The sequence below is a fragment of the Hyla sarda genome, chromosome 4 (assembly GCF_029499605.1).
Source record: "Hyla sarda isolate aHylSar1 chromosome 4, aHylSar1.hap1, whole genome shotgun sequence".
Taxonomy (NCBI): Eukaryota; Metazoa; Chordata; class Amphibia; order Anura; family Hylidae; genus Hyla; species Hyla sarda.
Window position 1 is genome coordinate 122,656,717 of NC_079192.1, and position 23,749 is coordinate 122,680,465.

At 42.6% G+C, this 23,749-nt stretch overlaps 1 protein-coding gene across 3 annotated transcripts in view; it reads right to left on the reverse strand.

Annotated features, from left to right (window-relative positions):
• ANPEP (alanyl aminopeptidase, membrane) overlaps window positions 1–23,749 on the reverse strand; it is a 101,205-nt gene that overhangs the window by 56,265 nt on the left and 21,191 nt on the right. Inside the window, exon 1 of one of the 3 annotated variants that reach the window (XM_056571976.1) lies at window positions 7,705–7,728. The exons of the other annotated variants lie outside the window; for them this stretch is intronic. The gene's annotated coding sequence lies outside the window, so the exon portion shown is untranslated. Of the gene's footprint in view, window positions 1–7,704; window positions 7,729–23,749 lie in introns of those variants that run through there. 3 annotated transcript variants of the gene reach the window in all.

The following is a 23,749-nucleotide window of genomic DNA, read 5'->3' on the forward strand; positions in this document are numbered from 1 at the left end:
GCTACATCCTGACAAACCTGAGTGAACTTTCCGTATAAAAGACTATGCACGAATACACAGAATGAATGCTATAAACATACGTACAGTAAAAGCTACGGGAGCATGTGTGTAGTGTAGACGCTATGGATGAACATGCAGAATAAATACCATTACCCATGTACAGTAAACACTATGGATGTTAGTGCAGATAACATAACAAAATGAATGCTACATGTACGCAGAATAAGTACTACAACGTGTCAGCATAATAATTACTACCATCGTATGTACAGAATGAATGCTACGAATGTCCGTGTAGTGTACTGCTACAATTATATGTGCAATATACATGACGTGAACATGTCTGTGGTATGAATACAACGAGCGTGTATGTGGTATAAATGCTATGAGCGTATAGTGGTATGATACTATGAGCAGTATACTGCTATGAGTATACTTGCGATATCAATGCTAAGAGCGTATGTGCCTGATGTAGGCCATGTGTATGTGCAGTATAAACACTACAAGTACATGTGCAGTATAAGCGTCGAGCATATGTGCTACAAATTAATATGTGGTATGACGCTATGAGGTATGAGTACTATGAGCAGTATAATGCTGTGAACATGCTATGAGCGCGTGGCCACAACTGCACGAAACAGCATGACACTATGTGTGAGAACCATAGGAAACCTGCGTGTATGAATGCGGTGAACATGTGAACAACAAAACCATGACCGTGTAACCAATATAACTGCCATGAGCGTATGAATGCGGTGAACGTGTGAACAACAAAACAATGACCGTGTAACCAATATAACTGCCATGAGTGTATGAACCCTGCGTGTATGAATGCGACGAACGTGTGGACAACAAAACCATAACCGTGTAACCAATATAACTGCCATGAGCGTATAAAACCTGCGTGTATGAATGCGATGAACGTGTGGACAACAAAACAATGACCGTGTAACCAATATAACTGCCATGAGCGTATAAAACCTGCGTGTATGAATGCGATGAACGTGTGAACAACTAAACCATAACCGTGTGACCGATGTAACTGCCATGAGCGTATGAAACCTGCGTGTATGAATGCGGTGAACGCGTGAACAACAAAACCATGACCAATCAACCAATACAACCGCCATGAGCGTATGAACCGTATGAACCCTGCGGTGAACATGTGAACAACTTAAGAACCGTGAGAGTGTGACCACTATAACTGCCATGAGTGTATGAACCGTATAATTGCTATAGGCAGTATACTGCCGTAACCAGTATGAAATACCATTAACATATGAACCGAATGATACTTTGAGCGTATGAACCAGTGATAATTACGAGGTGTTTGATTGCCATGAACGTAACATGGTAGAAAGAACGTAAGACCGTGAACATGCCAAGAATATGTGAACAGCATTAATGCCAAGTTTGTGGACCGTGTAAAACACCAGTGAGTGAGAGAATAACCATGAGGTGAACAGCATAAACGAGTTTGCCCAGTATAAATGCTGTGAATGTATCGTCAGTGAGTATATGTACCGTATATAATGATATTAGCACATGAAACTGTATACATACTAAGCGCGTACGAGCAGTGTGCCATAAGCATATTAATTAACCATGAGAGTACGGACAATAAGAAACTCATGGAGTTATCAAACCGTGAAGATGCTCTACTCGTGTGCACCTTGCACCAGTAATGCGTGTATGCCCATAATAAACCAAGCGTATGAACCGTATGGATACCATGATCGTGCAAATAACACTGTGTATACTATGATTTATTTGGATGTAGCCTATGTTATATCTCTACAGAGCATTGCACCCTACTATATACTATATTGAAACAAGACAGTCTACAGAGCACTGTATCACCACACACTGCATATGCTACCCTGCAACGTGATCCTCTGCAGAGTATTGCACCACACCAAACAGTAAATGCCACCCTGTGTTGCAACGAGACCCTTCGCAGAGCACTGCACCACACTGGACATGCTAACTGTAACGACCCTCTGCAGAGCATTGCACTATGCCCTATATAATATGTTGTATTGAAACCATCCCATCTGCAGAGCATTGCACTAACTGTATAAAGTTTGTTTATAATGAGACCATCTGCAGAGTATAGCACTATACTGTATATAGTATATATTATATTGTAACAAGACCATCTGCAGAGCATAGCACCATAGCTGTATATCATGAATACTATATTGTAATGAGACCATCTGCAGAGCATTGCACCTTAACTATATATCATGTATACTATATTGTAACGAGACCATCTGCATATTATTGCACCATAACTGTATATCATGTATACTATATTGTAACGAGACCCTTTGCAGAGCATTACACTGTACCGTATACTGCAAGGGCACCGTATACCCCGCAGAGCACCGCACCACACAGCAAAAGTTATATTGAAACAACTCTTTGCAGAGCATTGCACCACACTGTATACAGCAAACTTTATATTGAAACAACCCTCCGCAGAGCATTACACTATACTTTAGATTAACGATAGTAGACAAGCTGACAGGACCGCATAACGAGGACTGGGCAGCTGCCGCAACCTGTCCCAAGGGCATAGACAATTGTAGCTGTGCGGGTGGCGGGCAGTCCACATGTCGCCATGAGGCAGCTAGCGGGCTGCGCGAAATGCTGAGGCCGCACCACCCCCAGCAACGATTTAACTCACCTGCTTGCCGCTCCTGGCCCCCACTACCGCTGCGCGCAGAGCCAGCCAGAACCATACCTGCCCAATATTACCTTATAATCAGAGTGAGACAGCATCCCCAGATAAGACAGCCAGCGGAGCTGCCAGGATGCCGCGCCTGCACCCCCCAGACTCATGATCAGCAGCTCTGAAGATTTTTGTGGGAGATTCAAACACCAGACTGTCACAGGAAGCAGAGATTCCACAAACGACACGTGCTCCGCCCCTGTAGGAGAGGGGAGAGTTATATACACACGCCCCCACCTGTTCCCAATGAGCCCCACCTGGAAGTGCAGGGAGCGATAATTACTTCCGCCCCTCGCACAAACACAGCCCATCAGGCTTTATACTTAGGCAATGAATGTCAAACTTTAGTAAATTGTTTCTTAGGTAGAAGCAGTTCCCGCAATATCTATTATTCTCTTTTGATCACTGTCACCAGTAGATGTTTTTTTCCTTACACAACCCAAAAGAAATGAAGGGAAATGCCTATAGGGTATGATGGTGTTCCCTCCATTTGTACAGGTTATTTCCAGTGGAGCATCTCTGATGTAGCTCAATACTCTTTTTTTTTTTATTTGTTGGTATGGTTCAGAATAAAGGTTATGCAATATAAAACTAGTGATGCTTTGATGAAGCCATAAAAGGAACAAGGAAATACTGTTGTACAGATAATCTTATTATTTCAACCTCACTAATCCCTTGGGTAATGATGATAACCAACTAAGACACATCGTGATATTCCAGAATGCAAATAATTACTCTGCAATTTGGCAAAGGAGAGAAATGTCAGATTATTCATATTTACAAGTAAGAAACATCATCTGCTCATCTACTGTTATATAAGATAATATTCTTACGCAAGCTCCCTATTTACTTTTCTAACCTTTGAAATATGAAACTGACTGACTGTACAATCCAGCTTTGAAATGTGGAGCCACAGCATTAAAATAATTTCTTAATATTGTGTAGATCTTTCTTTACAATACAATTTGGACATATCGAGGCATGGACTTCACAAAACTAAGTCCTGCTGTACAGTGGGGATCAAAAGTTTGGGCACCCAAGTTAAAAATTTGTATTAATGTGCATAAATAAGCCAAGGAAAGATGGAAAAATCTCCAAGAGGCATCAAATTACAGATTAGACATTCTTATAATATGTCAACGAAAGTTAGATTTTATTTCCATCATTTACACTTTCAAAATAGCATAAAACAAAAAAATGGCATCTACAAAAGTTTGGGCACCCTGCAGAGTTAGTATCTTGTACTTCCCCCTTTGGCAAGTATCACAGCTTGTAAACGCTTTTTGTAGCCAGCCAAGAGTCTTTCAATTCTTGTTTGAAGTATCTTTGCCCATTCTTCCTTACAGGAGTCTTCCAGTTCTTTGAGATTTCTGGGCTGTCTGTCACGCACTGCTCTTTTAAGGTCTATCCATAGATTTTCAATCATGTTGAGGTCAGGAGATTGTGAAGGCCATGGCAAAACCTTCAGTTTACGCCTCTTTATGTAATCCCCGGTGGATTTCGAGGTGTGTTTAGGATCATTATCCATTTGTAGAAGCCATCCTCTCTTTAACTTCAGCTTTTTCACAGATGGTATCACGTTAGCATCCAAAATTTGCTGAAATGTTATTGAATCCATTTTTGCTTCTACTCGTGAGATGTTCCCTGTGCCACTGGCTGCAATACAACCTCAAAGCATGATTGATCCACCTCCATGCTTAACAGTTGGACAGAAGTTCTTTTCATTAAATTCTGTTCCCCTTCTTCTCCAAACGTACCTTTGCTCATTCTGGCCAAAAAGTTCAATTTTAACCTCATCGGTCCACAGAACTTGTTTCCAAATGCATCAGGCTTGTCTATATGTTCATTTTCAAAGTTCAAATGCTGATTTTTGTGGTGAGGTTGTAGAAGAGGTTTTCTTCTGATGACTCTTCCATGAAAACCATATTTGTACAAGTATCTCTTTATAGTGGAATAGTGTACCACAACTCCAGTGTCTACCAGATCAAGCATGGATTTTGAATTGTTTTTCTCACAATCCTGTCTGATATTTTTCTTGGTCTTCCAGATCTTGCTTTAACTTCCACTATTCCTGATGACTGCCATTTCTTAATTACATTCCGAACAGAGGATATTGACATCTGAAAATGTTTTTCTATCTTCTTATAGCCTTCGTCAGCTTTGTGATTGTCAACTATTTTCAGTTTCAGATTTCTAGACAACTGCTTAGAAGAACTTATGGTGCTGATTGTTTGGGGCAAGGTCAGATGAGTCTGGGCATTTAAAACCTTTGAGATTGACATCACCTGGTCTTCCCAGATGATGATTGAGAACATTCCATGACACTGGCAGGTCTCAGCTTTGCAAAGGGGGCAGTGCATGCTATAAATTCTGCAGGGTGCCCAAACTTTTGCATAATTTTTTTGTTTTCTGTTATTTTGAAAGTGTAAATGATGGAAATAAAATCTAACTTTTGTTGACATATTATAAGAATGTCTAATCTGTAATTTGATGCCTTTTGGAGATGTTTCCATCTTTCCTTGGCTTCTTTATGCACATTAATACAAATTTTTACCTTGGGTGCCCAAACTTTCGATCCCCACTGTATGTGGCACTAAGCAGCAGATCTTGTCAGTGGCAAAATGGGGCCTCCACGGGTCAGACTTGTTTTTCCATACCACAAATGATTGGTCATATTGAGATATAGAGGCCAAGTTGATAGAATTGGGTAGAGGAGACTCCATTTTGTCTTTCTATCATTCTTGTTTTGCTACATAACCCCTGAATATTTGGACTTGAGACAATTGGTGTTTTATATTCAAGGCTACAGGACGCGGGATGCAGAACTTTTATCTTTTCTTCCACAGATGTGTCCTTGAAACAATGGCTTGTTATATTTCAGCTTAGCTATGTATTTGTATATCCAACTTTCTGCTGACTATGCAAATGATTTACGGTTTGCTGTCTTTCATACAATTTAAAGTTTACTGCGCATGCTCTATATACGTGTATAAGAAAGCTTATTTTAAGTAAAGAGCCAGTCTTGTTACTGCCCTCGGCTTAGTCACAACTGTTGCGTCTGTGTCTTGATTTGAGTGGCAAGGAGGCACTGGGGGAGGGTAGGGTGACTGCAATCCCTTACAAGCCTTCAGCGCATTAATTGGGAATCCACCGACAGAAGACGACTCGACCTTTGGGGTCGAACCTAACACAAGTTAACACCCCAAACCTTTTTGTTTTTTAATATGTGTAATTTGAAACAAAAATTATTCATGTTACTTGCCAGGTTTAAGAATTTGCAACAAAAAATGGTCTGCAGGGTCGTGACGTCACAACCACGCCCTCTAAATGCAAGTCTATGGGAGGGGGCGTATGCCCCCTCCCATAGACTTGCATTGAGGGGGCATGGCATGAGGTCACAAGGGGGCATGGCCGTGATGTCACAGCCCCACAGCCCTCACCCAGCTTTCGGAACTAAATGTTCTGAACACTGGGGCAGTGAAGTACCCCTTAAAAACGTGGGTACTGGGGTTAAACCAGAGCAGCAATACTCAGTGTCAAGCAGCAGCTGCAAAAGCAAATAAGATTAGCGATAAATAATTTTGATCCCAAGAAATGAGACTGCATCTCAATTACAGGGTTTAGTTTTAGGCTGCACCTTTTTAAAGATATTGGAGAGGGTTCAAAAGCAGCTATCTAGATTATTAAATGGGATGGCAGGGCTCTTTTACAATAAGAGACTGTAGTGGTATGTATGTGTATGTGTGCCAAATGTATTACATTTTTGCATGGCCTTTGATAAATATGGTGCTAGTACACATTTCTTTGAAATTACACTTCCAGAACAATTTTCATATTATAGAGGTTTAGGGGATGGAAACATAAACAAATTTAATATCATACTGCACCCAGCAATAATAATAATAAAAAAAAGCCAAAAAACCTAGTTTTGTTAAACTGCTTTTTAAAACACCCAGATGCTCCACTGGTACTATGGATTGCTCTACTGCAACCTGTGCACATAATGTCGAAAACAAAAATTAACCCCTTGTTTACTTTGTGGCCAAACTTATTACCCAAACAGCTTTTCTGTAAGCCAAGAAGTGTCATCGCAGAAATATAATTTAAATTATTCCTATTAAATACATTATTAAAAAGTAAACAATACTTAACATGTATCAATTGGTGTCTCAATAATAACTGTCTTGAAAAAAAGTCATTATATAGTTATGCTGGTGAAGCCTGAAAGGGTTAATAGAAAATAAGATGTCTGTATTTGTGATCATTAATTGCTAAATCAGCCCCTTAGAATGGTGCACTTACACACAACAATAGTGGGCGCTTGGGAATTTGACAATTGCAGGTGGACCTGGACTTACTGTGGCAAGTCCAATTGCGGCATGCAATTACTAATGAATCCCAAATGCTAGTGGCCATGGCTAACTCTTGCAATTCACCGACAATTTAGGGCTTCACCTAGACATTCCACTGTTTAAAGCAGTTATCAGATTATCAATTTTAAATGCTAGCCAAGGCCGCTAGCACTGGGTGTAAAAGCACCCCCACCCTAAAACTTTGTATGACATCCTGTTCTATGGAACCACTGTACATTGTTTTATGAAAGGTAAGTCAGTATGACTTTCTTGAAACCCTTCTTTCTAATGTAACTACATAAAGGCATAAGCTTGACTTTTATATAAATTCAATACCGGTCATATACAGTCATGGCGATAAATGTTGGCACCCTTGAAATCTTTCAAGAAAATGAAGTATTTCTCACAGAAAAGAATTGCAGTAACACATGTTTTTCTATACACATGTTTATTCCCTTTGTGTGTATTGGAACTAAACCAAAAAAGGGAGAAAAAAAGCAAAATTGGACATAATGTCACACCAAACTCCAAAAAATGGGCTGGACAAAATTATTGGCACCCTTATTTTTTGTGGATAAATAAGATTGTTTCAAGTATGTGATGCTCCTTTAAACTCACCTGGGGCAAGTAACAGCTGTGGGCAATATAAAAATCCCACCTGAAAGCAGATAAAAAGAAGAGAAGTTCACTTAGTCTGTGCATTGAGTGTCTCTGTGTGCCACACTAAGTAGGGGCAATAGAAAGTGGAGAAAAGAACTGTCTGAGGACTTGAGAACCAAAATTGTGGAGAAATATCAACAATCTCAAGGTTACAAGTCCATCTCCAGAGATCTAAATTTGCCTTTGTCCATTATCAAGTAGTTTGCAACCCATGGCACTGTAGCTAATCTCTCTGGGTAAACAAGTTCCAAAGATATTCAAGCTGTCCTGCAGGCTTAGGGAGGATCAGTGTCAGTGCAAACTATTTGTCGACATTTAAATGAAATGAAATGCTATGGCACGAGACCCAGGAGGACCCCACTGCTGACACAGAGACATAAAAAAGCAAGACTACATTTTGCCAAAATGAACTTGAGCAAGCCAAAATCCTTCTGGGAAAATGTCTTGTGGACAGATGAGACCAAGATAAAGCTTTTTGGTGAAGCACATCATTCTACTGTTTACCAAAAACGGAATGAGGCCTACAAAGAAAAGAACACGGTACCTACTGTGAACTATGGTGGAGGTTCAATGATATTTTGGGGTTGTTTTGCTGCCTCTGGCACTGGGTGCCTTGAATGTGTGCAAGGTATCATGAAATCTGAGAATAACCAACGGATTTTGGGTCGCACTGTACAGCCCAGTGTCAGAAAGCTGGGTTTGCGTCCGAGATCGTGGGTCTTCCAGCAGGACAATGACCCCAAACATACCTCAAAAAGCCCCCAGAAATGGATGGCAACAAAGTGCTGGAGAGTTCTGAAGTGGCCAGCAATGAGTCCAGATCTAAATCCCATTGAACACCTGTGGAGAGATCTTAAAATTTCTATTGGTTAAAAGGCGCCTTCCAATAAGAGAGACCTGGAGAAGTTTGCAAAGGAAGAGTGGTCCAACATTCCGGCTGAGAGGTGTAAGAAGTTTATTGATGGTTATAGGAAGCGACTGATTTCAGTTATTTTTTCCAAAGGGTTTGCAACCAAATATTAAGTTAAGGGTGCCAATAATTTTGTCCAGACCATTTTTGGAGTTTGGTGTGACATTATGTCCAATTTGCTTTTTTTCCTACCTTTTTTGGTTTAGTTCCAATACACATAAAGGGAATAAACGTGTATAGCAAAACATGTGTTACTGCAATCCATCTCTGTGATAAATACTTCATTTTCTTGAAAAATTTCAGGGGTGCCAACATTTACGGCCTTGACTGTATTGGAAGCAAAGCCCTTTAGGTCTCTCTACACCTGCTAAGTAGCTCACATTTGGTTGCTAGAGTACTAGTATGCCTTCATTAAAGTATAACATGTAAAAGTGTATTAGTATGTCTTAAAAATCATTGTTGTTTTCCAGCTTCATAATCTTCAGGTGAGAATGTAATGCTGAGCACAAACACAGGCAACTCATCAGACCAGAACACGCAATGGCAGCGCAAAATGAAAACCAGATCCATATATATAAACACATATTTAGAATCAGGTCATCCAGGATACAATAGACATGGGAACAATTACACAATAGGCAGCCTGTGCACTATAATGATTTGCTATATGTAACTATGCCAACTGGATTGCATTTCCTTTACTGCTACCGGTGCCAGGAGAGTGCTGGATTTCATTAAGGGGATGATTATTGAAAGCATTGGGGTAGAAACCATGTACTACATGTATATAAAACTATTTAATATCAGTGCCATGTCAGAGCTTTGCATTCGTGACTCCTTTGAAGATGAGATAAAAACACATCTGCTTAAATCTTTATAAACAGACGTGGGAGGATCTCTTTACAACTCTCTTAGAAAAGAGTGCTCAGCAGTTTATAAGATATACGGTCACATGTTCAGTTGTTTGCTCTGAAATGTAACTTAAAGTTAATGGGTTATTCACATCTGGAACTTTTGTGACATATCTACTTCTGGGATGAACACCTTTCCTAGGTTTGAGGGCCCTCAGACCCCTTCCAGCCTGGTTGTGATCACTGAAGTTGGTTGGGAAGCCAAAATAACGTAGTTTGTAATGCTATGCTGCTATGAAGCTTCCATTAACCTCTATGAGAGTTATGTGAACTGTATAAAACAGCCCAAGTGAATATTTACCAACCACCACTGGTGACTGCAACCAGGCTAGAAAGGGCCAAGGGTCCTCAACAAGACAGATATACAAATTTTAGGTGAATTCAGCTTACAGCAATTTGCATTGGACAATATGCATTGGACATTCACTACAGCACGGTGCCAGGGCTTCTCCAACAGGTTGGGCCAGAAGACTAAACATGCTTATTCTTCTGGGGGAATCCAATTCTGCATCGGATGTTACACTACGGAACTTCTGTAAATTGTACTGAGCAGCAGAATCCAAGGAGATCTAAAAGGTCTCATTGGTTACTGTTGGTTGCTAAGTAGGTTGTTGGTTAGCGCAATGGAAAAATGTATGGCTCATTATGTTTTTCACGAGAATTAGCAGGTTATCTTTGAGGCCTACTCTCACTGGTGAGAGTGGTAGAAGGCAATCAGCATACAACATGATGTTGAAAATTTCACCTCAACATTATGAAAGGTGAGGCCTGTACTGAGGAAAATACTAGAGTGAGCCATTGTCAGTTTATTGATGTACTGAAGTTGGGGAAGAACATTGTACTTAACCCCTTAAGGACCCAGACAATTTTCACTGTAGGACCCGGCCATTTTTTTGCACATCTGACCACTGTCACTTTAAGCATTAAAGGGGTATTCCAGGCCAAAACTTTTTTATATATCAACTGGCTCCGGAAAGTTAAACAGATTTGTAAATTACTTCTATTAAAAAATCTTAATCCTTCCAATAGTTATTAGCTTCTGAAGTTGAGTTGCTATTTTCTGTCTAACTGCTTTCTGATGACTCACGTCCCGGGAGCTGTCCAGCTCCTATGGGGATATTCTCCCATCATGCACAGCTCCCGGGACATGACATCATCATTGAGCAGTTAGACAGAAAACTTCAGAAGCTAATAACTATTGGAAGGATTAAGATTTTTTAATAGAAGTAATTAACAAATCTGTTTAACTTTCCGGAGCCAGTTGATATATAAAAAAAAGTTTTTGCCTGGAATACCCCTTTAATAACTCTGGGATGCTTTTACTTTTCATTCTGATTCCGAGAGTGTTTTTTTGTGACATATTCTACTTTATGTTAGTGGTAAAATGTTGTTGATACTTGCATCATTTCTCGGTGAAAAATTCCAAAATTTGATGAAAAAATTTAAATTACATTTTTTTTTTTTACTTTGAAGCTCTCTGCTTATAAGGAAAATAGACATTCCAAATAAATTATATATTGATTCACATATACAATATGTCTACTTTATGATAGCATCATAAAGTTGACATGTTTTTACTTTTGGAAGACATCGGAGGGCTTCAAAGTATAGCAGCAATTTCAAAATGTAAAATTTTCAGGGACCAGTTCAGTTTTGAAGTGGATTTGAAGGGCCTTCTTATTAGAAATACCCCATAAATGACCTCATTATAAAAACTGCACCCCTCAAAGTATTTGTTAACCCTTTTGGTGTTTCACAGGAATAGCAGGAAATTGAAGGAGAAAATTCAAAATCTTCATTTTTTACACTGGCATGTTCTTGTAGACCCAGTTTTTGAATTTTTAAAAGGGGTAAAAGGAGAGAAATCTTCCTAAAAATTGTAACCCAATTTCTCTCAAGTAAGGAAATACCTCATATGTGTATGTCAAGTGCTCTGTGGGTGCACTAGAGGGCTTAGAAGGAAAGGAGCGACAGTGGGATTTTGGAGAGTGAGTTTTTCTGAAATGGTTTTTGGGGGGCATGTCACATTTAAGAAGCCCCTATGGTGCCAGAACAGCAAAAAAAAAAAAAAAAAAAAAAAAAAACACATGGCATACTATTTTGGAAATTAAATCCCTCAAGGAATGTAACAAGGGGTACAATGAGCCTTAACACCCCACAACTTTTCGTTAAAGTTGGATGTGTAAATTATTATTTTTTTCACAAAAATGCTAGTTTTCCCCCAAATTTTACATTTTTACAAGTGGTAATAGGAGAAAATTCCCCCCAAAATGTGTAACCCCATCTCTTCTGAGTATGGAAATACCCCATCTGTCGACATCAAGTGCTCTGCTGGTGCACTACAATGCTCAGAAGAGAAGGAGTCACATTTGGCCTTTGGAAAGCAAATTTAGCTGAAATGGTTTTTGGGGGCATGTCGCATTTAGGAAGCCCCTATGGTGCCAAAACAACAAATAAAAAACACATGGCATACTATTTTGGAAACTACACCCCTCAAGGAATGTAACAAGGGGTACAGTGAGCCTTAGCACCTCACAGGTGTTTGATGACTTTTTGTTAAATTTGGATGTGTATATGAAAAAAAAATTTTTCACAAAAATGCAGTTTTTCCCCCAAAATTTTACATTTTTACAAGGGATAATAGGAGAAAATGACCCCGAAAATTTGTAATCCCATTTCTTCTGATAAGGTGATCTCAAACAGTAGCCCTCCAGATGTTGCTAGGCAACTCACCGGCTTCCGTAGGATCCAGGGAGTCGCATCACCGTCCTCTTCTGCTGCCGATCACCACCGCTGATCGCCGCACGCTTCCGCCCCTGATGGGTAAGTGGCCTTCGGCGCCGGTCCTCATCGGTTTCCCCATTCTGCCCGGCCAACTGTGGGTGGGCAGAACAGGGAAGCCGAAAGTTAACCCCCCCGCCCCCAATCTGCTATTGGTCGTCGCTTGTGAACAACCTATAGCAGGGATAGGAGGGGTGGCACTCCTGCCACCTCACTCCTATCCCTTCAGGGGGATCGTGGGTGACTTGGACAACCCCGATCCCTCTTATTTTCCGGGTCACCGGAGACCCGTATGACCCCGAATTGCCGCAAATCGCCGGTGTGAATTCAATCGCCGACATGGGGGGGGTCTGATGACACTCCTGGGCATTTGCACGGGGTGCCTGCTGATCGATATCAGCAGTCACCCCGGTCCGGTCCCCGCCCGGCGCGCGGTGGGGACCCAAATTCCCACAAGTGTACAGGTACTCCCTGGGTCCTTAACTGGTTAACCCCTTAAGGACTCAGGGTTTATCCGTTTTTGCACTTTCGTTTTTTCCTCCTTACCTTTTAAAAATCATAACCCTTTCAATTTTCCACCTAAAAATCTATATTATGGCTTATTTTTTGCGTCGCCAATTCTACTTTGCAGTGACATTAGTCATTTTACCCAAAAATGTACGGCAAAATGGAAAAAAAAATCATTGTGCGACAAAATCGAAAAAAAAACGCCATTTTGTAACTTTTGGGGGCTTCCGTTTCTACGCAGTGCATATTTCGGTAAAAATTACACCTTATCATTATTCTGTAGGTCCATACGGTTAAAATGATACTCTACTTATATAGGTTTGATTTTGTCGCACTTCTGGAAAAAATCATAACTACATGCAGGAAAATTTATACGCTTAAAAATGTCATCTTCTGACCCCTATAACTTTTTTATTTTTCCACGTACAGGGCGGTATGAGCACTCATTTTTTGCGCCGTGATCTGAAGTTTTTATCGGTATGATTTTTGTTTTGATCGGACTTTTTGATCACTTTTTATTCATTTTTTTAATGGTATAAAAAGTGACCAAAATACGTTTTTTTGGACTTTGGAATTTTTTTGCACGTATGCCATTGATCGTGCGGTTTAATTAATTATATATTTTTATAGTTCGGACATTTACGCACGCGGCGATACCACATATATATATATATTTTTTTTTTACACTGTTTTATTTTTTTACGGGAAAAGGGGGGTGATTCAAACTTTTATTAGGGAAGGGGTTAAATGACCTTTTTTAACACTTTTTTTTTACATTGTTTTTGCAGTGTTATAGGTCCCATAGGGACCTATAACACTGCACACACTGATCTCCTATTCTGATCACTGGCGTGTATTAACACGCCTGTGATCAGCATTATCGGCGCTTGACTGCTCCTGCCTGGATCTCAGGCACGGAGCAGTCATTCGTCGATCGGACACCGAGGAGGCAGGTAAGGGCCCTCCCGGTGTCCGGTCAGCTGTTCGGGATGCCGTGATTTCACCGCGGAGGTCCCGAACAGCCCGACTGAACAGCCGGGTCACTTTCAGTTTCACTTTAGAAGCGGCGGTCAGCTTTGACCACCGCTTCTAAAGGATTAATACCGCACATCGCCGCGATCGGCGATGTGTGGTATTAGCCGCGGGAGCCGGCGCAGGACGTAAATATACGTCCTGCGTCGTTAAGGGGTTAAAGGGGTACTCCGGTGGAAAACATTTTTTTTTTTTTTTTCAAATCACCTGGTGCCAGAAAGTTAAACAGATTTGTAAATTACTTCTATTTAAAAACATTAATCCTTCCAGTACTTATCAGCTGCTGTATGCTCCAGAGGAGGTTATTTTCTTTTTGAACTTCTTTTCTGCCTGACCACAGTGCTCTGCTGACACCTCTTTTCATGTCAGGAACTGTCCAGAGCAGGAGAGGTTTGCTTTGGGGATTTGCTCCTACTCTGGAAGGTTGCTGACATGGACTGAGGTGTCAGCAGAGAGCACTGTGGTCAGACAGAAAAGAAAAACTCAACTTCCTCTGTAGTATACAGCAGCTGATAAGTACTGGAAGGATTAAGATTTAATAGAAGTAATTTACAAATATGTTTAACTTTCTGGCACCAGTTGATATGAAAAAAATATATGTTTCCACTGGAGTACCCCTTTAAGCTGATTGGGGTCCTGATCAGCTGACAGGATGGCTGGAGAGCACTTACCTGCCTCCTTGCCATTGGATCGGCGCTCCAATGCTGCAGGAAGCCATGGAAGCTTGAAGCAATGGAGCACAGATAACACTGATCAATGCTGTGATAAAGCTGTGGATGATTAGTTCTGTTCACCCTTCCTGAACGGAATCTTTGACAGAGGCCCCAAGTGGAGCCCGACGCAGCTGTGAACCCTGCCTAACACAAATAGGCACATTACATAGATACACAAATGTGCACAAATACACACACACACATATACACATACACAAATACATATACAGTATACACACATGCACACATAAGGACATTACCTTACATGCAATAAGAGCTCCAGGGGGGCCATATGAAGAAACCAGCCATCATCACCCTACAGCACCTCTCCTCCCCAAAGATAGCACTATGTACTAGGTTCTGATTATCTACTACTCCCCTGCCAGAAGGTTCTGAATGCTTATTAACCAACTAGAGAGTGCTAGTTAGAAAGAAAATAGCACATCACTTGCTTTTTCACATGTTATACATTTATTATTAATGTAATCATGTTTCCTCCATGGCTTTTAATTTTGTCCTTATTTGTTTTTGCTCTGGGCTTTATGCTTCTTTAGGATATCTTTGTAGAAGTCTTCAAAATATTGGTGCCAGATGTTGCTGTTTTGGTCGCGGAGACTGATGTTCTTACAATTTTTGCCCATGTGTTTCCATAATTCCCAGAATATATTGTTTTTTCGAGGGCATCTGAAAGTTGGTCATGCTTGGAAAAAGATGTTTTTTTTTTCTCTCTGAGATTGCTTTTGTGTATTGTCATACGCTTTTTTATATTTAACTCCTTTGCTTTGCTACTTCACTCCTCATGCATGCTGAGCCTTGTGCTCTTCACATGGCCCATTGTTGTGTAGAGGGATGTCATTGTGTGCTCAGACATCTTGTCGTGGGCTTGCATAGTATAAACTGGATATTTGACTGGTTGCAACATTATAACTGAGCCTGTATTGTCCAGTCATATGAATCTTCTACATACAGTTCTCAGCAGGGTCTTCCTGGATCCTCCAAAACAGCAAGGTTGGAGGATCCAGAAAGGGTAAGAAGATTGTGACAGTGCTTTGTGTGGAGGACAAGGAGAGTCTTAACTTAGAGCCTTTAATAGATACTGTGTTGGACCACCGGTGTATGGTGGGGCCACGGGTGTAGTGGTGAAGGTGGTGGGGCCTGATGGTATTAACCCCTGGGGCAAGATGTTATTAACCCCTAGTGTTCGTGACGCCAGAGTGGTTTTTGGTACCGGAACTACACGAATGGTATCTCCGCTATTCCAATGGCTAGTTAAGGAAAGGAGAGTCCACAACCAGTTATGGTTTAACAGAGGCTTTACTGAGTTAAGACAGATGGAATTATCTTCACAGCTAGGCCAGATTTCCAGAGAGGTGGCCAGGAACCAAGAAGGACCTCGCAACTTGCTGGGACCAATTAGACTTGTAATAGACTTTAGAGATTTGACTTCAGGCTTGACTATAGGCTGGACTTGACTATTCGCAGTGACAGCAGACATAGACTTTTGACTTACTGGAATTACTGTAGCTTTGCGGCCTTCAAGATGCTGTTCACTAGCACTGAGATCTCTGGTGTTTGCTGTGCTCAGTAGCAGATGGAATCTGATCTGAGAGAAACTTTAATGGCCGCCGCTTTATATAGTGGGGGGCTGGACTAAGGGCCATTGGTCAAGCTGCGGGTCATAGGTTAAGCTGGTGCTCTCTGGGTAACATCATGTGACAACATAACATAATATGTGACACTCCACAGGTCCTTCGGACCTCTCACAGGTCCTTTAGACCAACTATACATTGATGTACTGACTATAATCCTATAACAACAAATGACAGTCTATATACAGCAGGGGAGACACTGCAGGGGAGCCCCCAGGTCACTGAGGGACTCAACCTGACAGGGCCTAAGTGTAGTGCAGGACCATGTCCTGTACTGGGACATTACAATACCAAAAGGGGCCTACTACCTGTGACGGGGTTAGTTTGCCAAGTGTTGTAGGGCTGCTACTAAACTCCTGTCAGTATGCCATGGAGAGTGATGTACTGGAGTTAAATTAAACTTTCCAGCTATGAATATAATTATTTAATTGAGCAGCTTTAGTTACATTTTCTTAAGATTGTGGTTTTGTGCTCTGAGAATAGCATGGGAACATTATACTCTGTGAACCTGTGCCATCATCCATGTGGAGGTGCTACTCCATCGATTTAAACTGTACCTGTCAGATCCAACATAATTTTTTTTGTTTTAATATAACACTCAATGCCTAATCCTGACCATGTAGATCTAATTTTTGTGTCTAGAACCTTTATTTTTTATTTATTTATTACACTTTTAATTTAGCTCACTAGTCTGAATTCCTGTCAAATGGAGGGGGCGTGGCCACACTGTGCAGGTCTCCGCCCCCTCCCTCATTATGCTTTCTGCTCACATCTCCCCTTGCATTAGCAAAACTACACTGACGGTAGCGGGACACAAGCTTACAATGGGAGGATTTTTCCTCCAGCTGTGAGCCCTGCGCTCACAGCTGACAATCAAGGAAGTGTGTCCATGATGCAGGCAGGGGGGGCAATTGTTTGACTGGCTTTTTCAGCATGAAATACTGAAAATTTTCCAATAAAAGCAATTGCAAAACCTATTGGTTATACATGCTTTACAACATATCAAAAGTTTTTATATCTGACAGTGCCCATTTAAGGAAGCCAAGGATATAGGAAGTCGATCAGTGCTTATAACTTTCATTTTACACTTATGGAAAAGGCTGGCCAGGCCTGCTGAGAGTTGTAGTTTTGCAACAGCCGGAGATACACTGGTTGGCAAACACTTCCATAGACCATAGACTGTCAAGGGGGCAGTGAACTCAAGGTTCTCCCCATTGGGACCTAAGCAGTTGTAACTGCCCGGTTGCCAATCTTTGCCCTATTTTGGCTTTTTTTTTTTTTTTTTATAGTTATGTTCTAAACATTTTAGGTGTTGTGTTTTATGATGTTTTATATTTTATATGTTCTTCTTGATTCAGAGCTAACAAAGCAGTCCTAAATGACTATTATAATATATTATAATAAAATAATGAATTGCACACTGTGATCAAAAACATGAAGATGTCTAAACATTTCAAAAAATGATCAAGAAAAAATACAAGAAAATAGAAATATGATGAAGAGGAATGGTTTTGCATTGTTAAAACAATATAACTTATAGGGTAACAGACCCAAAATCTATTTCACACTGCTTGTTGTTAGCTGCAAAAAAGTTTTGTTCTATGTGAAAAGTTTTAGACTGGCATGCCTTGTGTCTACCAAAGAAGGTCTTCATTCAATCTATGCAGAGTAGGGCAGTTTTGCTAAAACTGTCTAATTCTTAGTGAAAAGTCTTTGACCCAACAGTCTAAGCATGCACCAGATTTATTAAAGTGGCTCAGGCTGTTTAATACAATACTCCATTCGATGATCCCAACTGATACAGCACCTCAATATAGGCACCCTAAAAACATATACATATATTCATTTTGTTTTTCTTCTTTGGCCATATCCAAATAATCACATCCCCCCCCTCCCCAGGCGTCGGGGGAAGAAAAAAAAATCCATCACATCACCAATGCCTCCGAAGCAATTGGAACTTTTTTTTACTAGCATTTTTGGAGGATTTAGCTCTAATTTCTTCATACCCCCCCCCCCCCCCCCCTTATTTACAAAATGTTTCCAATGATCTAACTCTGGTTTCCAAAAACCAGGTCCTCATTATTATCGCCTTCACAACCAAAAAGAGTTTTTTAACTATTTTCCCAGTGCTTGTTAAAAGTCTATAAAGGGCAATATTTCCCCTTGACAAAAAATTTGATGAACCCATTTAATTCCTTTCTTTTCCCAAAAATGTATATCTAACCCCTTAATGAATTCCATTAATCTATCGTTATGCCACAATGGCGTGCATGAAAGCCTTCCTTTAATAAAGCACAATCTTTTCTCCTCTTGACAAATTTTCCCATAAAGCTTCCAATAGGAAAGCTTACCTACATCGGTACGGCCAGTCAATCTATACCCCCTCTAATAATTCAAATATGTCCTCGAAACCCCTATTGTCCTTAAGAAACATATACTGTTATATCGGACATTCCCCTCATTTCTGTAATTTTTTCAACTTTGCTGCCATATAATAATACTTAAATTTAGGTAACCCCAAGCCTCCTTCCCTTTCTTTTTGGACTACATTAGCGAGACCCTAAAAGTCCCTAAAACCGCCTCTAACCCACTAAACAACCTATCTGGTATATCTACAGGAGTAGCATAAAGTAGATAAAGTATTAGGGAGTATTATCATTTTTATTAATGTCACTTTGCTATTAACATAAGTAACTTTAAATATATCTCTACTTTCTGTTTTATTGTTTTAACCAAAGCCTTCAGATTAAAATCTATAAACCATGCCATGTTGGAACCTACTTTTATCCCCAAATATTCAAATTTTTCATAAATTTGGTGTTGCATTTTAAGCCATGCCCCTTTTCCAATGGCCATGCCTCATAAATGTCAGGTGTGATGGAAAAGTGTTTAAAACCTATAACAAATTTATTTCACAGCATGTATACCATTTTTATGGCACAAACTCCTCACTTTTAGTTACACTTTCCTATATGGTTTCATTATCATTCTGCACATTGGTCTAGGTAGGGAATTTTATAAGGAATATTTTTTTTACAGATATCTGCAGCAGGCAACAATATTAGGGTATATTTACACACAGCTGAGTCAGCTTAATAAGGTTGTTTCACTGTGTAAATCAAGCCTTAAAGACACATAGCTTAAGGACTGTTTCCCCATAAGGACTGGATGCATTAATCATTTTCAATAATTGTGCTAAAAATATTTTTCCCATTAACTAAGACATAAAGACATTAACCAGTTGTCCTGATACTGAATTATACTATTTGTCATCATCAGTTCTTCTTAGAATGGACATAATACCGGAATATTTTCTATTAATAACATCTTGCTACTTATGCTACTTACTTACAGGCTTTTACTATATTTTGCTTCTATATTATTCCAATATCACATTTGTAGGACAGTGACAAGTATAAAGCAATGTGTGTTCAATCCCAGACTCCTTACCTTATTCATTTCTTGAACTTTTGATAGTATGAGATTCTCCTGGCAGCTGTACTGATTCAATGTTTGCTACACCCACTTTTAATGAAATGGAGATCTAAGTATATGAATATTTGCATCATAATTATCATTGTCTTTTGGCATATAGTTTTTGTCACGATTCGGCTTACAGGTTGTGGATCCACTGTGTCAGCGAGGGATTGGCGTGGACCGTGCTGGTGGACCGGTTCTAAGAGGCTACTGGAGTTCACCAGAGCCCGCCGCAAAGCGGGATGGTCTTGCTGCGGCAGTAGCAACCAGGTCGTATCCACTAGCAATGGCTTAACCTCGCTGATTGCTGAGAAGGCGTGGGACAGAAGGACTAGGCAGAGGCAAGGTCAGACGTAGCAGAAGGTCGGGGCAGGCGGCAAGGTTCGTAGTCAAGATGGATAGCAAGAGTTCAGGTAACACAGGCTTGGACAACACTAGACGCTTTCACTGGCACAAGGCAACAAGATCCGGCAAGGGAGTGCAGGGGCAGTGAGCAGATATAGCCAGGGAGCAGGTGGAAGCCAATTAAGCTAATTGGGCCAGGCACCAATCATTGGTGCACTGGCCCTTTAAGTCTCAGAGAGCTGGCGCGCGCGCGCCCTAGAGAGCGGAGCCGCGCGCGCCAGCACATGACAGCAGGGGACCGGGACGGGTAAGTGACTTGGGATGCGATTCGCGAGCGGGCGCGTCCCGCTGTGCGAATCGCATCCCCGACGGCCATGTCAGTGCAGCGCTCCCGGTCAGTGGGACTGACCGGGGCGCTGCAGGGAGAGAGACGCCGTGAGCGCTCCGGGGAGGAGCAGGGACCCGGAGCGCTCGGCGTAACAGTACCCCCCCCCTTAGGTCTCCCCCTTTTTTTGTCCGACAACTGCTTTACCTGGGGCGAGGACACCGGGAGTGAATGGAGGGTTTCCTCAAAGGCAGACAGTACAGCAGGAGTGGGAATGGGGAGGGAGGGCAGAGGGCGAAGCCTGGCACGGGGCAGTGTGTCACCAGGACGGGGGCCATGAGGAGGCACTGAGGCTTGCCTGACGGGACTGGGAGGGGGGAGAGGCACTTCCTATGGCAAGCAGAGTCCCAGTTCTTGATCTCCCCGGTGGTCCAGTCAAGGGTGGGAGAATGAAGCCGGAGCCATGGCAGACCGAGGAGGACCTCAGAGGTACAGTTGGGAAGGACGAAGAACTCAATCACTTCGTGATGGGGTCCAATACACATCAAGAGGGGTTCTGTGCGGTAACGCACGGTGCAATCCAATCTTACTCCGTTGACCGCGGAAATGTAGAGCGGCTTGACGAGACGGGTCACCGGGATGCAGAATTTATTCACCAAAGACTCCAAAATGAAATTCCCAGAGGCACCAGAGTCCAAGCAGGCCACGGCTGAGAGGGAGGAGTTGGCTGAAGGAGAAATCCGCACGGGCACCGTGAGACGTGGAGAAGCAGACTTTGAACCAAGGGACGCCACACCCACGTGAGCTGGGTGCGTGCGTGCGTTTCCCAGACGTGGAGGGCGAATAGGGCAATCCACCAAGAAATGCTCGGTACTGGCACAGTACAGACAAAGATTTTCTTCCCTACGGCGATTCCTCTCTTCCTGGGTCAGGCGAGACCGATCCACTTGCATGGCCTCCTCGGCGGGAGGCCCAGGTGTAGACTGCAAAGGATGCTGTGGGAGAGGTGCCCAGAGATCTAAGTCTTTTTCCTGGCGGAGCTCCTGATGTCTCTCAGAAAAACGCATGTCAATGCGGGTGGCCAAATGGATAAGTTCTTGCAGGTTGGCAGGAATCTCTCGTGCGGCCAGCACATCCTTGATGCTACTGGATAGGCCTTTTTTAAAGGTCGCGCAGAGAGCCTCGTTATTCCATGATAATTCGGAAGCAAGAGTACGAAATTGGATGGCGTACTCGCCCACTGAAGAATTACCCTGGACCAGGTTCAGCAGGGCAGTCTCGGCAGAAGAAGCTCGGGCTGGTTCCTCGAAGACACTACGGACTTCAGCGAAGAAGGACTGGACTGTGGCTGTGGCAGGATCATTGCGGTCCCAGAGCGGTGTGGCCCAAGACAAGGCCTTTCCTGAAAGAAGGCTCACTACGAACGCCACCTTAGACCGTTCTGTAGGAAACAAGTCCGACAACATCTCCATATGCAGGGAACATTGAGACAGAAATCCACGGCAGAGTCTAGAGTCCCCATCAAATTTGTCCGGCGGGGACAAGCGGAGGCTAGGAGCGGCCACTCGCTGCGGAGGAGGTGCAGGAGCTGGCGGAGGAGATGGTTGCTGCTGTAGCAGAGGCAGAAGTTGCTGTAACGTGGCGGTCAACTGCGACAGCTGCTGTCCTTGTTGGGCAATCTGCTGGGATTGCTGAGCGACCACCGTGGTAAGGTCAGCGAGACTTGGCAGCGGCACCTCAGCGGGATCCATGGCCGGATCTACTGTCACCATTCGGCTTACAGGTTGTGGATCCACTGTGTCAGCGAGGGATTGGCGTGGACCGTGCTGGTGGACCGGTTCTAAGAGGCTACTGGTGTACACCAGAGCCCGCCGCAAAGCGGGATGGTCTTGCTGCGGCAGTAGCAACCAGGTCGTATCCACTAGCAACGGCTCAACCTCGCTGACTGCTGAGAAGGCGTGGGACAGAAGGACTAGGCAGAGGCAAGGTCAGACGTAGCAGAAGGTCAGGGCAGGCGGCAAGGTTCGTAGTCAAGATGGATAGCAAGAGTTCAGGTAACACAGGCTTGGACAACACTAGACGCTTTCACTGGCACAAGGCAACAAGATCCGGCAAGGGAGTGCAGGGGCAGTGAGCAGATATAGCCAGGGAGCAGGTGGAAGCCAATTAAGCTAATTGGGCCAGGCACCAATCATTGGTGCACTGGCCCTTTAAGTGTCAGAGAGCTGGCGCGCGCGCGCCCTAGAGAGCGGAGCCGCGCGCGCCAACACATGACAGCAGGGGACCGGGATGGGTAAGTGACTTGGGATGCGATTCGAGAGCGGGCGCGTCCCGCTGTGCGAATCGCATCCCCGACGGCCATGTCAGTGCAGCGCTCCCGGTCAGCGGGACTGACCGGGGCGCTGCAGGGAGAGAGACGCCATGAGTGCTCCGGGGAGGAGCAGGGACCCGGAGCGCTCGGCGTAACACTTTTACTGTTAAAAAATGTCACAATATTGAATTGTTACTATATATATATATATATATATATATATATATGGTGAGGGTGTGATGAAGGGCAGATGTTATTACCCTAGGGTCAGATGCCATTAACCCCTTGTATTCCTGATGCCAAGGCATGGTTAACCTCTGCATGAGCCGAGGTATGGCCACTGGATCCTGGGCTAGGCACAGGGAAAAAAATGACTTCAATTCCAAGTTACAGAACAACGGCAGCTTTACTGAGGCAGACAGATGGAATAGTCTTCACAGCTCAGTTAGGCCCAAGGAGATGACCAGTTACTTAGGAGACTTGCGGGCTCGATGGGACTTGAAGTGGACTTGGACTGGGTTATGCAGACCCATGCTGACTTTAGCAGATTTGACTGACTTGAATAAGACTGACTAGACTTCACCGCTATGGTAGCTTACCAGGCTTTGACATTCACCTGTGGGGAACTTTGTTGGTGAAAGCGTGACTGCGTGGTTAGGCTTTGGGTCTCTTCAGGACACCAGACACTCTCAGGTCTTGACTGTTCTGTACTCAGCAAAGACTGGATCTCAAGAGAGCTAGCTAATTCCTCCCTTAGTTCATATAGGAGGACTTTTGAATCCTATAGGTCACCTCCAAGTCACCTGGTCACTGGCATCTTCCTTGGTAACACAACAACAGGACTTAAAGGCATATACATCTAGATAAAATACATTAACCATTTGTAGGAACAATCACATAACCCGAATCCTTAGGAGTGTGGGGCCAGGGGACTAGGACTGAGCCCACCTGAAATGGATCATAGATTGTACAAAATGGTCACTTCTGTATTGGGCGACCACACATATTAACTAACCACTTTATAAGGGGTACTTACTTTCTA